At 38.3% G+C, this 18,455-nt stretch overlaps 1 long non-coding RNA gene across 1 annotated transcript; it reads right to left on the minus strand.

The window, feature by feature from the left end:
* Nucleotides 1-1,878: 1,878 nt before the first annotated feature.
* On the minus strand, nt 1,879-18,202 carry LOC140594744 (uncharacterized). Its single transcript, XR_011995963.1, has 3 exons — nt 18,164-18,202; nt 13,730-13,961; nt 1,879-3,486 (listed from the first exon to the last, which is right to left on the minus strand). It is a non-coding gene; the product is annotated as an uncharacterized lncRNA (long non-coding RNA).
* Nucleotides 18,203-18,455: the final 253 nt, after the last annotated feature.

The following is an 18,455-nucleotide window of genomic DNA, read 5'->3' on the forward strand; positions in this document are numbered from 1 at the left end:
AAGAAAAAAAAAAAACATGTTGGGTAGGTTGTCTGAAAATAAAATGCATTTCAATTCCTTTGAGAGAATGTTTCTTTGTTTAATACATATTTCAATCCATCCTGTGTTGAGTCCTGGAGAAGCTAGAATCTGGTTAAAACCTATTGTAGACTACTTTTAGGAAGTAGAAGATTGTCTGCAGATAACTTCTACAGTGAAAACCACTTCTGGGCCTGGAACCTAAAAAACAAGATCCAAACATCTTAGCTCTGAGTTCAAGTAAAGAGAAAGGTCAAGCTCATAGCTGAGCCAATATTTGAAGTGGATTCCTTATACATTTCGTCACCTACAAATGGGAGTAGTTAACTCTGGAAGAGATTACCAAAAAAATTTAAAAAGAGACTAATACAGTTGGAAGTAAATACAACAACAAACAACTTATCTAACTCTACACTTAAGATCTTTACATTTATTGAATATAAATTATATCTCTATAAGAGTAATTATTAAAAAAAAAAAAACACCCTTCTCAATAGAAACACAAAAAGCAAAGTTTAACTTCCACTCCTGGATAGAATGGAGAAATATGGGGTAGGTCAAATCTCCTGTCAAAGACAACTAGGAAAGCCAGCTAAAATACAAAAGCCATCTATGTCAAGCTCAGAGAATTGTAGAAATAATGAAGAATAGACAGATTAAGATTGTGAAGACAGAAAACCATGAGATCTGAGCTGAGGGTCTACAGATGCTTTCTCTTTAGGAATTTTCACCAAATTTTTGGCAAGCAAGAGGGTGACACTCAGACTTTGCCCAGGGAAAAGTGACCACTGGGGTCAGAAAAACAGCAAAGGTTTTGGGGATTTCACATGGCTAGAGAGACAAAATTGTAGACTCGATGAGTCAATCCCACTGCCAATTTTATGTTCCAGATTTACCAGATCCCACAAGGCTAGAGGTTAAAGAGTGAAGGTGAAAATTTTTCATATTTACTTAGGAAACTCTACAGTTCGGTCTTCAATTTACCTTTCTGACTTTTATTTTTCAATGTACTATAACTTATAGATGCTAATCATAAGGAACGTTTCACCTTCCTTCCTTTTCTTTCTTCCCTTTTTTGCTTTGTTAATTACAGTTTCTTTTTTTTTTTTAATTTTTATTTATTTATGATAGTCACAGAGAGAGAGGCAGAGACACAGGCGGAGGGAGAAGCAGGCCCCACGCACGGGAGCCTGACGTGGGATTCGATCCCGGGTCTCCAAGATCACGCCCTGGGCCAAAGGCAGGCGCCAAACCGCTGCGCCACCCAGGGATCCCTGTTAATTACAGTTTCTATGCCTGGATGCCCTTTTCCATTACATGTCTTCAAATATGAAAATCAATCTATTCTTCAAAACTAATTGGAAAAATTTTTGTGTGACTTTGGGAAAGTTTCTTACTGAAACCCTGTGTTCTCTAACAAATGAAGATAAAATATACCTGCAAGATTGTGGTGAAAATTAAAAGAGATTATATAAATGAAAATATCATATTGGGTACCTAGCACATTGAAGTGCTTCAAAAAATTATTCTTCACAAAGGCAATATACAATAAATTATATTTACATATACCAACAAAAAAGAAAATTAAAATTAAAAAATAATACCAGTTATAATAGCATAAAAACACAAATCACATAAGAGTATGTATAGCAAAAATTGTGGAAGAGCTCTATACTGAAAGCTAGAAAACATTACTCAAAGTAAGAACTAAACAAATAGAGTGGTATATCATGGTTTTGAATTAGAAAATAAATATTTTAAAGATAAAAATTTCTCCAAAAGCTGATCTATAAATTCAAAAATTTCAATCAAAATTACAGCCAGCTTTTTTGGACAGAAATTATGAACTGATTTTACTTATTTGTTTGTTTTAATTTCAGCTTTATTGAGGTATAACTGACATATAAAATTATGAAGATGATTTAAATTTCATATGGAAATACAAACAGGATGATATTGATGTAAGGATAGACAAATGACCAGTAGAACAGAATAAAATTCAGAAACAGGCCCACACATATGTAAAATCTAGTTTATAACAAACACAACACCATAGGGGAGAAGTAGTTATTTCCATAAATAATGTTGGTGAGTTGTATATATCCATGAGAAAAAATTTTAATTTGATTCCATACCCAACATTATACATTGGACTATGTTAAAATTAATAACACCTGTTCATCAAAATATCTTCAGATGGTAAGGAGACAACTTAGATCAAAAGAAAACATTCACAATACCTATATCTGACAAAGATTTCATATCAAATATATATATTGAACCCCTACAAAGTAGTAAGAAAAAGAGAGATAATTCATTTACAAAAAAGGGCAAAAACTTGGTCACCTCACAAAGAAAGGTAAAGAAATGGCCAATAAGCATAAAAAAAAAAGCTTGACTTTATTGGTTTTCAAGAGAAAGCAAATTAAAATCAACAGATACTATTGCTGCCACCTGAATGAATAAAATTTAAAAGTAGGAAAATATCAGGTGAGGTGGTGAAGCAAGAGAATTCACACACACTGCTGGTGGGAGTGAAAAGGAAACAACCGTTTTTGCAGTTATCTACTCTAGCTGAGTAGGGACTGAGAAGGAGCCTAAAGGGATTTTCTGGAGGGTATAGCTTGATCTGGGTGCTGGTTACATGCATGTGTTCAATTTGTGAAAATTTATCAAGCTGGATTCTTATGATAAATGCACTTTCTGGATGTGTATTACATTTTAATAAAAAATTTAAAAAATAATCTTTCCCTTCCCTTCCTTTCTCTTTCCTTCCCTTCACAGATAGAATATTGGCAGGTCCCATGGCTTTTCCAGTCATGCTTAGATAATAAATAGTCCCTTTGTTTAGGCATTAAAAAATCCACTCTAGCCTAATAATCACATAACTTAAGCCTGGTCCTGGGTAACCAACACAACTTCAAACTCTTGTCTAATACTAAAGCTTCTCATCCCAGTGGGGGCCTGACCTAGGTGGGGAAACCCACAGAGGAAGCAGTGATATTCGTGGTCGGCTTCTTCATCAGTTTCCAGCTATTTCTTCTGCTCACTGGCTGCTGGCTTGTCTAAGCCCCTAGATACAGGCCAAGGCACAGAGGATTAGGGGAATGGCACTGTTTTATATGGCCGGAGCAGCTGCAGTGTACTTTGCTCCCCACCCCCCTCCCCACCCCCGATGCTGGCTCTTATGAAGTGCTTTTGTGGGTTTTCTGGAGAGTGTCCCACTGAGACCTCAGATGGCAGTGGCTCCCCACCTCGCCCGCCCTGGGCTGCCCAGCCCCACCCGCAGGATGCTTGTCCTCTGGCAGCTGCCTGATGAGCTGCTCCCAGGCCTGGGCTTCCAAACATACCCTACACAGACCCTCTCAGTTGGGGTCCTTTCTCCTTGCTGGGGAGTCTTCTTGAGCATGACTCATTTCGAGGAGATTTCAGATCAGCTCCTTCTCATGGGATCTACATCTTTCCTTCCTGGAAAACACAAACATTTGCCCTGCTGTTTGTGGAACTACAGATTGCTGCCAGTACATTCCTCTCTCTGTGCTGCAGGCTAGTCGCTCATCTTTAGATGACTGGATTAGGTTAAGGCACAGGTTCATATTCCCCAAACTTCTGAGGTGACTTCTGAGCTCCCTCACTTAGCTTGAGGTGAAGGAAAGTGACTCCTTTTCTTCTATCTGCAGAGCCAGTGAGTGAGCAATTCATAGCACACTGACTGTTCTCTCCAAAGAAATCCCCTCTTGATCTTGCCTTTGGGACATCATCTCCTCTACACTCTCAAGGTGAGTCTCTTAGTATCTTGCTCTAGAGCAGTGGAGACACAGTCCAAGACTTGGCACCTATTGGGTTGTTCTCAAAGTGAGACAGCAAAGTGTCATTTTAACATCCTCTTACATAACTAATCTCTTTCCTCATCTATCATAGTTTTTCTCTCTTGGCTTTTGTCACTTTCAATCTTGTGTTTTAGTTATTGATGTGCATATCAAACTTCCCCTACTAAACTATAGGTTTTTGGAGAACGGGGTTCAAATCCATTTTAACTCTATATGTCCCATAAAACCTAGTAGAGCACTGGTACAGAGTTGGAGCTTAGTGCATATCAAGATAATGAACAGGTAAATAATTAGAGCTGCCCCCTACAAGACTGGACACATTGAGCAGGGCTAAACCTGACCTTTTGTTTGGTACCCAAAGGTACTAAGGTTTCCTGATTTTGTGACCATGAGTTACAGGATTTCCTGATTCTATAACCATGTTTAAAACACATTCATTCAAAAATAAAATAAAAAAATAAAAAATAAAACACATTTATTCATTTCCTATTCACTCAACAAATATTTCCTGAGAATTTATTATGTGTCAGGTCTGGGTAAGTGATTGGAAATAAAACAGACATAGCTTCTATCTTTTTGGAGTTTAGAATTGAATGAGTATGGATTCGACATGAGTGATGAGTAAGCTTTGGCTAGGTGGATAGGAAGAAGAACCAATTCCTGCAGGGAAAATAACTACCAAGTACTCTTGACTCAAAGGTGAGAATGTGAGGATGTGTCCAGAGAGTGTAGATGAGCCAAGCTGTAACAGAGGAGCCTGAAGCAAGCCCAATCCAGGCTTGATCAGTGTACTGTGGAGAATGAAGTGATTCTACGGAACAGAAACAGATAGGCTTGGGCAAACAACATTTGTCTCTGAGGGTGGCTCTGAAATCTGGTTTACCTTAGCATGGGGAAGTTACATTCCTTAAAAATATGATTTACAGCGTCTTCTAAATCCTTTGTAAATGTACCCATCCTGGCTAATGAAAATAAGCCCTGGGATATCTTTTTGTGATAGTATCTGTCTCTCAATTGATAAATAACCTTGGTAATTTAACATGACATTTAAAGGTTCTTGCTTCATGATGTCACTGAACAAAGACTTGTTATCCCCCCTTAATTCTCCCAACTCCACAGACTCTCTCTCTCTCTCTCTCTTCTCTCTCTCGGCCTCTCTCTCTCTCTTCACACACACATAGGTACACACATCCCAAGAAACTCATGCTATTTGGCTGCTCTGAAGTCAGGTACTTACTTACCTTTCATTAAACTGATTGACAAGGAATTTGGAAAGTGACCTTGGGGAAAGAAACGGATGATCCCAACTGAACCTTTAACAAAATCATGCCAAGTTTGCCTGAGGGAACAAAGGAGTTCTGGAAAATAGGCTGAATTGGTCACATTTTGTCACCATGAGAATATCATGCACAATCATCTCAACTGCAAAACTCAAAGCCACATGGAGAACTAAGTGTGTGGTCTGGAATATTAACAATACATTTTAATTTGAAGGCATTTTTGCCTGTAGGGCTTTGGGCACTTAAACAGAAAAAATAACTAAAAACAAAAGAAGATCAAAGAAAATGACAGGCCAATCATAATCTCTAGTCTACAAGCAAAGAGCTGCCATGACTCCTAATAACATGTGAATAAGCAAGATTTATGGAATGTTGTGTAACAGGATAAAATATTTTAAAAATAGAGAAGAAACATGTCTTCATAATGCCATTGTTTATTGGTTCAAAACAACTCTAAGATACCTACTGAGTAATGCAGTATAACTTGTAAACCATGGGAAGCTCAAAAGGATCCAAGCACTAATATTGAGCCATAGTACTCAGGGCGCACTCAGATAGCTGCATTTATTTCTTATATGGCAAGAGAATTCCTTCGAATATTTTGTGGTCCTGGCAAGCATCAGTAGTCAATGTTACATCATGGCTATGGCCCATGCCATAGGTGAAGATCAAAGACATGGCTAGAATAAACATCTACCTGGAAGTTGGAAAGGATGTGTAAATAGTTAGAAGCAAGGGGTGGCTAGAAGTTAAGATCAGGTAGACAGGAATGGGAACATACTATTTGGTACAGGAAGTGGAGACCTAAAACACAGTGCAGAAGCCACATCTTACAGCCAGAGAGAGAATGGGTTCTTGAAAATAACAATAGCAACAACCCAAAAGCCAAGGCACAGAGCCCGGTGCAGAGAATAAGTCATGAAGTTTGAAAGCCAAAGTGGGTGAGTGAAGACATGAGGAGAAGATTCCAGAAACAGGGCTGGGTTGGAGTTGTCTTGGGAAACCAAATGGGGAAGTAGGGAGGTCTGTGCTTGCTCAGAGTGTTCAGACAGAAACACTATGTGACAATGAACATCTCTTTCAGATGACTGCGACAGAGATATTTCAGCTGACAGATGAAAAATCAGCACCAGATGCCTCCAAAAGAGAGGCTGCTCATGGGATTGCTGTTTTTTTCTTCCCTAAGAGGAAGAAAGTTGAGCAATAAAGCAATGCCTACCCTCCAAAAAGGCCTCTGAGTCTCTTTCAAGGAATACATCTAATAAGAAACTCAGACACAAACATGGAAATGCACCCTGTAAAATGCTCAAACTACTCTGTGGTCAAATACATTGAACTGGGTATAGGTGTGCCTTATTCAGAGATGGGCCAGAGCCAACTAATGGATTAGGTCTACCTGAAGATCAAGCTTTTGCACTATGCACTGTGACAGAATAATGTTTGGTTACTTCCAACCCCCTTTCTGAAGCCGTGTACTTCCAATTATATTTAGCTGGAGGTGAGTTTTTTTCAATGCTAACTGAAGGTTATAAAGGATACACTGTGTTAGCATAAAAATAAGGGACGAGACAGATTAAGAGACACTGAAGACAAGTTCTAACACATTTTTAATTGGAGTTTCAGAAAAATAATAAAGAGAATGCAGAAAAGGAAGAGTTCAGAAGATAATAGCCAAAAGTTTCCAGAAATTAAACACACACACACACACACACACACACACACACAACTAATCCTTAGATATGGGAAGTTCAAAAAGTTTCAGGCAAAGATAAGGAGAAAGAAATTATCATTGAGATATAAATCATAGTGAAACTACAAAATATCAAAGGTAAAGAGAATACCTGAAAAGCAACTTGAGAGTCAATACTTCCTACAAAGACATTGCAAATAGCCTGATTGAGTGACTTTTCAACAATAATAATGAAAACCAGAAGACAATGAATGATATTTTTAAAGCACTAGGTAAAACTAATTGTCAACCTACAATGGAATATGTGGTGAAATAATCTTCCAAGAAGATGAAGGAAAGATGAACATATCCTGGCTAAAATAAAACAAGATAACAGAATTTACCAATAGATTCTTATTAAGGACAATTCTCAAGGATGAACTTCGGGTAGAAGTAATACCAAATGGGAAGTCTCAGATATGGAAAGAAATGATCAACAGAGATTTCTGTAAATATGTAGGTAAATCTAAACAAATAGTGAACACATAAATTATATCTACTTTATCAAATTAAAAAATATGAAACCAAATACATAATAATAATAATAATAATAATAATAATAATAATAATTTGGGAGAAGACTGATTTGATCTGAAGCACTTTGTATTTGTATCTTTGTATTTGGAAAGTAATAGAAAGATTTTAATACTAGACTTTTTAAAGTATCCATGTTAAAGTATTTGGGGTAGGCAGGCCTGGTTGGCTCAGCAATTGTCTGCCTTTGGCTCAGGTCGTGATCCCAGGGTCCTGGGACTGAGTCCCCACACCGGGCTCTCTGTGGGGAGTCTGCTTCTCCCTCTGCCTATGTCTCTGCCTCCTCTCTCTCTGAGTGCCTCTCATGAGTAAATAAATAAAATCTTAAAAAAATAAAGCATTTGTGGTAATTACTGAAATAATATGGAAAATATAACCTTCAAACTCATAGAAGGCAAATAAAGAAGGGGGAGATAGCCTACCAAGAGTAAAAGACCTCAGTATAAGAGGTCTTTAGGTTAAAAAAATAATAAAGTCCATATCAATATGAGGAATTCTTACTCATCATTTCTTCCAGATTCCTCAGGTCCCCACCTTCATCAGTAGTATCTGGCAGTGGAGAAGATGACTCAAATGCAGACTACCAGAGGAGGAAGGACTTTTGTGCAAAGAAGCAGGAATTAAAACAACTGAAGAACTATAGAAGTTCTAAGGGATGGAAGGAGGGAAAGGATGCAAGAAGGCTCTCTGTTGGCGGTCTAAGAACATATGTGTGGTCAAAGCAGTTCAAAGACATGAGAAAAATAGATTCCTTAATATTGATACTGCCTGAAAAAGTGTTGAGAGGTAAACTCAAGCTAGTGAAAGAGTCAAGTCAATGCTCAAAATAGCTGCCTGACTCATTGAACAAAAGAGGCTGTAAGCACTGAGGAGAATCCAGTGTTACAGGGAGGTGGCATGCGATAGGCCGGCTTCTTTCTCATGTTTCCTTAAGAATATTTGTTTGCTGAAAGATAGCTTATTATGTGTACAACCCCACACTAAGCACTACATCCCCAAGATCATTTGACATAGACCTTGCTCTCGTGGGGTGAGAAAATTCAAGTACATAAAAGGTTGAATAAAAGGTTCTGGAGAAAGAGAAGTAGAGGTGAAGACTTTGGGGAATGGGTCATTGGGATGGACAGGACCATCAAGTGTGAGTGGAGGGTGGAACTGATCAGTGGCAAGCATACAAAGCTGAACACTGATGTTAGCATCTCAATGGACTTTGTTTTTTTTTAGTTGCTTCTTTGTAGTTTAATGTCAAAGATTATAAAGGTGCTTAAACACACACACACACACACACACTGACACTATTAAGACACAGTACTTGTGGAGTCATGGATCTTCTTGTTTCTGCAGTAACAATGCAGTGAACATTTGTCACTTTGGCCTCATGTCTGAACCTCCTTCCTAGGTTTGGGAGTTTCTCACATTATGAGATGTAGCCCTGATTCCTCATAGGTATTAAAATAGTAGACATTTTCTTCTCCAGCTTCTGTTGTAGTATTGGTCAGATGAGCTAAGTTTTGAAAACTGGTGATGTGAAAAAGCGGAGTCTGCTTGTGCTCTGTTTAGGTGGCAGCAGTGGCAGTGAGGACAGGGTGCAAGGATGGTAATTGGGCAGTGGAGGCTCTGGTGGCAGTAGTGATGATGGTGGTGGAGGTTGTCAAGAGTTGCAGCTTTCTAGAGGCAGCAGGGACAGTGGTTCTAGTAGCAGCCTGACTGCCTAGTGTCTAGTGATGCTGGCAGTGCCAGCTGAGGCGTTGGTTGCCCAGAAATAGCAGCAGTTTTGCATTGTGATTTTGGTCTTTGTACCTGGCACTCTAGCCTCCAAACCTGGTTCTCTGCAAGATACTGCAAGCTCCTCAATATACTTTTCTGCTTAAATTAGCCTAAGTAAGTTTCTGTGGCTTACGCCTAACAATCCTGACTGATAAATGGAGTAAAGTCTTTGCTTTTTAAAAAAAATGTGGGTTGGGATGCCTGGGTGGCTCAGCGGTTGAGCATCTGCCTTTGGCTCAGGGCATGATCCTGGAGTCCCAGGATCGAGTCCTACTTCGGGCTCCCTGCATGTATCTCTGCAGTTCCTGCCTGTGTCTCTGCTTCTCTCTCTCTCTCTCTCTCTCTCTCTGTATGTGTGTCTCTCATGAATAAATAAATAAAATCTTTAAAAAAATAAAATAAAATACTAAAATTTAAAATGTGGGTCAAATTCCATAAGATACTGTTCTTGTGAACCAAACCAATAATGCCTCAGAGTTAGTTTTTCATTCATTCAACAAATATTTATCAGACTTCTATTTTATGACAGACATTGTGGCAGACACTCTGGATGTGTGACCAACACAGATACTATCCTTGCCACTGTACAGCTTACAGCCTAGCAGAAAAAGATATGACATAAATAATAAAAAGTGTTTTACCTGAATTCTAGAAAATGCTAAGTATGGTTATATGCTATGGGAAGCCTAACAAATAGGGAAGCTTAGCCTGTTTTTAGGTACCAGGAAAAGCTTACCACGAGACATGAATGATTTGCAGGAGTGAACAAGGGAAAGAGAAGTAGAATGACAAGATAGCATTTTATTTTATTTTATTTTATTTTTTAAGAGACTTTTAAAAAAAGATTTTATTTATTTATTCATGAGAGACACACACAGAGAGGGAGAGGCAGAGACACAGGCAGAGGGAGAAGCAGGCCCCTTGCAGGAAGCCTGATGTGGGACTCGATCCTGGGTCTCCAAAATCAGGCCCTGGACTGAAGGCAGCGCTAAACCACTGAGCCACCCAGGCTGCCCCACAAGATAGCATTTTATTTTTTATTTATTATTATTTTTTTAAGATAGCATTTTAGATGTGGGAACAACATTTTGAAGATCCAGAGGTGAGAGACACAGGTGGATTTTGAGAATCTAAAAGAAATTTCTGACTAGAGGAGAGAAAGTGAAATATGGGGAGAACTGATAGAAGACATCGAAGACGTTAGTGAAAGATTGTGAAGGGCTTTGTAAACTATGACACTTCTGTGGATTTCTGAGACCCTCAGTCGATGGAGTCAGTTGCCACAACCTGTATTCATTTGCCCCATGGAAAAGAGGACACAGAATAACCCAAAGAAAACTTACAAGTCAATTGAGTTACTAACTAGATTATTTTGTATTGTGGGTTGAATTGTGTGCCCCTCCCCCAAATTTGTATTTTGAAGTCTTAACACCCAGTACAACAGAATGTAACTATATTTGGAGATAGTACCTTTAAAAAGAATTAAGGTAAAATAACGTCATGTGAGTGGGCCCAAACCAACAGGTCAGCTTTGTGCCTAGCAAAGTTGGTGTGGATTTGTCTAAGAGAGGCTAGTAGACTCAAAGGAGCTTTGAAATTGGAACAAGGAATACAGAAACCTGCCAGCTGGAAGCTGTGGGGAGACAAAGGTAATCTTAACAGATGCAGGAGACATAAAGGCCAAGGGCCAAAAAAGCTAGGGGAAGAGATGCACATCATCAGATACCAGTAGAAGACAGAGGATGAAGACAGGCCACATACCTTACGACATCAGAGCAACCAGACAAAGGTAAAGTCTCCCAACAGGCTTAAAGAAGAGAGATAAAGCAGAAGAAAGCACTATATTTGACTGAGAAACCAATCATTTGATTCAGAATAATAAATTACACAGTGACATAAAGAATAAAGGAAGTCTGTGGCCCATGACATTCATATTTATTGTTCTTACAGTTAAGGATAGCTCTAGGACCATAATGCAAAGAGGTATTGGTTATAAGAAAAAGAAGTGGGGCACCTAGGTGGCTCATTCAGTTGAGCATCCACTTCTAGGTTTCAGCTTAGGTCATGAACTGAGGGTCCTGGGACCGAGCACCATATTGGGATTTGCACTCAGTGGGAAATGGTCTTGAGGAATCTCTCTCTCCCTCTCCCTCTGCCCTCCACTCCCCATAAATAAATAAATCTTTTAAAAAAAGAAATAGAACTTAAATTTACTTTAACATCTAGCACAGACTCAAAAGACTACAACTATCTGATATCCTGAGAAAGTTTCTGCAAAGGGGTGGCCCCAACTGCACACAATTCTTTATAAAGCCAATTAAATGATTCAGCAATAGCTCTTTTAGGTGCAACAAGAACATAATATATATTGGGCAGTTCCACAAAGGTTTAAGAAACTGTTTTGGTTGGACTAGATTATGTCATACTATAAATACCTTATATTTGGTAGAACAAATACCAGGATTTAAAAAAAAAGATTTTATTTATTTATTCATGAGAGACAGAGAGAGGCAGAGATACAGGCAGAGGGAGAAGCAGGCTCCGTGCAAGACTCAATCCCCAGGACTCGATCCCAGGACCCCAGGATCACGACCTGAGCCAAAGGCAGACACTCAACCACTGAGCCAGCCACCCAGTTGCCCCAATACCCAGAATATTGATGCAATAGCTAGGAAGGTATTGGTGGCCCTAAATTCACATTTCAGGTTTTTTCTACTTAAATGTATAATTGCCAAACAATGTAGGAAATTTTTCTGTGAGCTTATCTCCTATTGATTCCTAGAACAGAATATTACAGAAACATAGAACTACACTGGGGAGTCTAGACACAAACATCTCAAAGCATTGGAAAATTACAGTGTGATAGAAGCTAAGAACTAAAAGTGGTGGGTAATTTTGACCTTGTGATGAGTTTCTAAGTTTGGAAGAGATTGAATTTTGCATATCAAGGTCAGTAAGTTGCTGATTGTGGCAAATATTTGAAATGAACTCCATATTAATAGTTCTCCAATGGTTTCTCAAAAGTCTTTCCTATTTGGGAGTTACAGAATTGGCATGATTTTGTTTAAAATATTATGAATGTCTAAGCTCTACTTCTGTTTTGTTTTCTGGTGCCAGAGGTACATTTCACACTTCCAAATACATTTCTGTGCAATCTAGAAAAAGACACCCCCCTCCTTTTCTGGATAGACCTAGCTGTGCATTAGGGCACAGGGCTCAGATCTCTCTACTGGGCTCTCTGGTGTGGCCCAAAAGTGTACAACTCTCCATGATGACTCTGGTTGGGGAATTTTGTTGGTATTTTTTGTAGTTTGTACTAATGAGATGAACAGTTCAGACACGGATTCCTAATGATGAGAATCACTTTCATCCTAAAAGGCTTGTGATAGACAGTCTTCAATGATCCCCAATTCCTGGTATTTATGCTCCTGTGTAGTTCTGCATTGAATAGGGCTTATTCTGTAACCAATAGAATATCCCAGGAATAACAGACCTCTAAGTCTAGGACATAAAGACATTGCAACTTCTTTTTTGCTCTCCTGGATCACTAGCTCATTCTGGGGGAAGTGAGTTCTCATGTCATGAGGCCTCTCAAGCAGCACTAGAGAGCTCCTACCAACAGCCAGGTGAATGAGCCATTTGGAAGCAGATTCTCCAGCCCCAGGCAAACCTTCAGATGATTTTGGCCCTGATTTTAGGCCAGCATCATGACTGCAACCTCATGAAAGATCCCAAGCCAGAACCACCCAATTAAGCCATTTCCTAAAGGCCTAATCCACAGAAACTGTGTAAAATAATATGTTTATTGCTTATTATAAACTGCTAAGTTTAGGAGTAATTCACATTGCACAGTGATAGATAAAGAATAGGGCCTTCATACTGTCTTGATCTTTTACCTTTAGTAAAAGTTTGAGACATACACAAGCTTTGTGTTTGTGGCACTTTGGGGGCAACTGAGGAATTAGAGTCATGGATAGTGTAGGATGAAGTGGGCTGGTGAGAAAAGGCAAAGTAGGTAATGGAGAATGTCAGGAAGGAGTAGGTAATAGTGGGAAAGAAGGGTGTAGTATGCATTGACAGGGAAATCATGAGCCCCTTGGAAAAATTCAAGTTAAGGAGAATTTCCCCTATTATGTAGAATGGGGACTTCAGCATCTTTAGATTTTTAAGAGTACTGAAATTAGGGACACCTGGATGGCTCAGTTGTTTAAGCATCTGCCTTCTGTTCAGGTTCCATGCTCAGTGGAGTCTGCCTCTCTCCCTCTCCCTCTGCTCCTCCCCTGATTGCGCTCTCTCAGGAGTGCACTCTCTCTTTCTCTCAAATAAATAAATAAATAAACTCTTTGTAAAAAGAGTATTGAAATTATTCTTTTGTAAAAGAGAGTAAATCAGCTATCTATTGATTTGTAAGAAATAACTCCAAAACTTAGTACCTTGTTCCCCCTACCCCCAATTTATCATGTCTACATAAGTCTATGATTGGACTAGGATATTCTACTGATTCTATTTGGGTTCACTCATCCAGCTCTAGTAACCACACAATTCAGATGGGGTGTGTTGGTCTAACTCACATGTCTAGGATCTCATCTAGGATGGTTAGAACAGCTGGGATTGCTGGGACTGTCTCTTCATGTGGTCTTTCAACTGGCACTTCTGTGCGGCTTGGGGGTCTCAGGGTTCCAAGAGGGTGAGCATGGTAATCTCAATGTATATCTTCTGCTGAGTCCTATTAGTCATTGCCAATCACAAGTCCGGCTACGATTCAAGTAGTAGGAGACAGACTCCATTTCTTGACAAGAATACCTGTAAAGAATTTGTGGTCAATTTTAATCCACTACTATGATGTGGGTCACTTCTTGAAAATTCAAGTAATACAGAGGAGTAAAGGAAGAAAGCTATAAATCACATCAAATCTCATCATCCATAAATAAGAAATGTTAATATTTGATAAACACCATTATTTAAAACATATCTAGGCACCTGGGTGGCTCAGATGGTTAAGCCTTCAACTCCAGTCATGATCTGCAGGTCCTGGGATGGAGCCCCACATTGGGCTCCCAGCTCAGAAGAGAGTCTGTTTCTGCCTCTCTCTTTGCCTCTTGCCCTGCTTGTTTTCCCTCTGTCATTCTTTCTCAAGTGAATAAATAAAAAAAAAAAATATATATATATTTTTAAAAAGAGTCTGTTTCTTAGTTTGCCTCTCTCTCTTTAAAAAAACAAAACAAAAACAAAAGCATATCTATTTGGGGGCACCTGGCTGGCTGTCAGTAGAGCATTCAACTCTTGATCTCAGGGTCATGAGTTCAAGCCCCACACTGGGCCCCACATTGGGCCCCACATTGGACGTAGGGCTTACTTAAATAAAATATATCTGTGTGCATATATGTAGAGGATGGACAGATGCAACAATAGATGGATAAATAGTTGTACAGCTAGAAAGAAAAAACAACTAAGAGGTGAGAGTCATTTATTTTTTAACCTACATGTTACAATTTTAGATGAAATGGATTGGCTACTTGTTAAAAAAGGCGAGGAAATGAGCTTTCTTATCATTTTCCCTACTTCTTCTTCCTGCCTATAGACTTGCTTTGATTTGGTGAGAGTTTACAAATTTATTTATTTTTAAATCATAATCCTTTTGGTTGCTTAAATGTAACTCTATATTTAAATGAATGAAATGATCACAGGGCTCCTTCATTTTGGCAGGTTAGTCCCTTAAGATTTCCATGTCTTAGAATATCTGTCAATTGCCTTTATCTTTGAATCATTTTTTGGCTAACTATAACATTTTTCTTTCCCTCGGAACATCAGAGACATAGTTCCATTGTCTTCTGGCAGTCCATTTATTTCTACAATAAATGAGAATGATATTTGCCTCATTTTTTTCTCACTTGTAGAAGGCCTGATTTTTTTTTTTTTTTTTGGTCTAGAGTCCCAGAGAATTCTAAAAATTTTTTTTAAAAAGATGTTATTTATTTCATGAGAGAAACAGAGAGAGGCAGAGACACAGGCAGAGGGCGAAGCAGGCTCCATGCAGGAAGCCCAACATGGGACTCGATCCCAGGTATCCAGGATCATACCTGGGCTGAAGGTGGCGCCAAACCACTGAGCCACCCGGGCTGCCCTAGAATTTATTTATTTTTTCTTTAAGATTTCATTTATTCATTCATGAGAGACACACACACAGAAAGAGAGAGAGAGAGAGAGAGAGAGAGAGAGAGAGAGGCAGAGACATAGGTAGAGGGAGAAGCAGACTCCTCATGAGGAGAACCATGTGGAACTCTATCCTGGGACCGCGGGATCATGCCCTGAGCTGAAGGCAGACAGTCAAGCACTGAGCCTCCCAGGTGCCCCAAGAATTCTAGAATTTTAATGATTTCCCCAGAATATACTTTTTGTAGCATTTGTTGGTATCAGTTTCTTGGGATTCAATCTGTAAATTTAATTCTTCCTTTATTTTATTTTTAAGATTTTATTTATTTATTCATGAAAGACACAGAGAAAGAGGCAGAGACATAGGCAGAGGGAGAAGCAGGCTCCATGCAGGGACCCGGATGTGGGACTCGATACCAGGATTCCAAGATCATGCCCTGAATCAAAGGCAGATGCTCAAGTGCTGAGCCACCCAGGCATCCCTCTTCCTTTATTTCAGAAAATATTTCTTGCATTATATCCCTCCATATTTTTAATGCTTTATTTAATTGGTTCCATCATAGTGATCCCAACCATTCTTAGGCTGGATTTTCATTACCTTCCTTATTTCTTATCATCTTCTAGTTACTTCTAGTTACTCTTTGCCTTTTTCTTTCACATTCATGTTTATCTAAAGCTTTTTAAAATTACATTAATTTTTTTTTTTTTTTTTTTTACTATTTCTAATGTCAGGTCTAGAGTAATTCCATTTGGTTTCTTAATCTGTTTGCTTTGCATTCTTTCCATTTGCCTTTTCTTATTATGTATCATATTGCTTTTGAGCTCCTCCTTTCTTGAACTCATAGCTTTATTTAATCTTTTACTGGTATAAAGTACTTGTAGGATATATACTTATGTTGTGTTATGTTTTCTCGTAAATGCTATATTTTTTTTCTCTTTTGCATGATATATATTTCCTTTTTTCTTTCATTCTTTTTCTTGGTGACGTCATATGTTTACATATTTACCCTGCCCTTTTTTCTGCATCTGTCCTATGTAAACCTTTGTCTTTTCTTTTTTTCTTCTTCTTTTTTTAAGATTTTATTTATTTCTTCATGAGAGACACAAAGACAGAGAAAGGCAGAGACACAGGCAGAGGGAGAAGCAGGCTCCATGCAGGGAGCCTGACGTGGGACTCCGGGTCTCCAGGATCACGCCCTGGACTGAAGGCGGCCCTAAACCGCTGAGCCACCAGGGCTGCCCCTTTGTCTTTTCTGGTGTCAGTTTACTTTCATTTCTGAGTTTACTTTCATTCCCTCATCCAGTTTGAGACTGCATGTTGCATTCCATCCACTTTGCTGAGGCCAAGGACTCAGGAGAGTAGATGTACTAGATTTTAGTGGAAACTGATCATTGCCTTTCTGTGAGGTCTAAGCTCTCCTTTTTTCTGGGATTCCATTAATTATTCTGCTCTAGGGCCCCCTTTACCCTGCCAGAGATGTATCTCATTTCAGTGTCCTTGGGTTCAATCCCCCAAAGACAGCACAATCCCTGAAAGATAAAATCTGTATGGATTTGCCTAATCCATTGTTTTCCCAAGGTCATATTAAGGTAGTGAAAATAGAATAATATAAACTCCTACTTTGAGAATGAAAATATTAAATCAGGAATATAATGTCTCTCAAGAATAAAATTGGCCTCAATTGAAGGAAAGCTCTGTAGCAAATCACTTACATAAAAATACTTGTTTATAAAGGTACAATGCTATAAATTTCCTTTTCTGTGCTGATAGAAAAAAAAAAAGAAGAATGTAGGATATTTCTTATCCAGGTTGCTAAACAAAACAACTCAAATGCTGACTAGTCGATCAAGGTGAAGCTCTAAACTAAGATTAAAATTGACTGTTTTTTAAAAATTGCAAATAACAAAGATTCTCCATTGATTTTCTTGATATTCAATGTTAAGTGATAAGGACTTTTTCTTGAAAAGTTATTTTTCCATTGATCTTCTCATTACTTATCTGACATGTAACCCCTTAGCCTCAGTGTTTGAATGTACTTCAAGATTTTGAGAAATGTTTTATAAAATTGCATGAAGTCATAAAACATGGCTGGTGAAAAAGTTAATATTGTTTCACAATATATATATATATATATATATTATTAACCATTTCAGATATAAATAAATTTGCCATGAATTCACTATGATTTCACTATCCCGTCTCTTTTTACCATAGTTCTATGGGCCTTTGTTTTCAAATACTATAATAATCATTGAATATTTTCTTGTGTTGAGTTAATCTACTCAGTTGATTCTCTTGGAGTAGTGTTTTGTAATAAGCTTGTTAAAAGTGTTTTTGACAGTTTCTAAACCTAACCTCAACATGAAGTCAAGATGGATCAAAACAGATACAGTGTTTGAAGAGATGAAGACTGTCACAGAAAAGATAACTTTGATTCTTTTACAATTAAATGGTGGTATGGGTTGGATTAAACATACACTACCATATAGCCAGTCAAACTCTAGGCTGAAACTTAACTGATCTCGTATGCAGCAATATCAGTCAGAATCCACTACTTTAAAAAAAGAAATGCACAACATAGATTATATTGAGAGTCAATTTTGTGTCAACAAATGGGCTCGCCTATGCGTCAGGTAATTGAGCCATGTGAAATTTATTCTCTCATAAAATGTGTGTTTTCTAATAGTGATGGATCTTAATCAGATTAGTGTGTCCTGAATAGGGGAAGCTAGTCTGTGAATTCCCCACCCCCACCTTTTCTTATGATAATGAAGATCTGGTGTCAGTCACCCTGGGCTTATGTTTCCTACTAAGCAGTTATGAGGAGTGTGATCTTGGGCAACATATTTACCTCTTTTGAGCCTTGGTATCCTCTGCTGTAAAATAGGCTGTAGTGAGAAATACATAAATAGAAATATTAGTAGCAATTTATAATATATGATTAATACTACTAAGTTTCTTTCTTTCTAGCATATTTTGAAGACAAAGTAACAGAAGTTGGCAAGGCATGAGGGTTTATACATATTTTAAATAAGAGATGGATCCCACTTCAATTAGCTTATCATCTGACAGGTCAGAGTACAATGGTGATTACCAGGTAAAACACAGGGCAGTCACTTCATCTGTTTGTCTAACTTATCTAT

This window comes from Vulpes vulpes, chromosome 12, assembly GCF_048418805.1.
Source record: "Vulpes vulpes isolate BD-2025 chromosome 12, VulVul3, whole genome shotgun sequence".
In the NCBI taxonomy this organism is placed as follows: Eukaryota; Metazoa; Chordata; class Mammalia; order Carnivora; family Canidae; genus Vulpes; species Vulpes vulpes.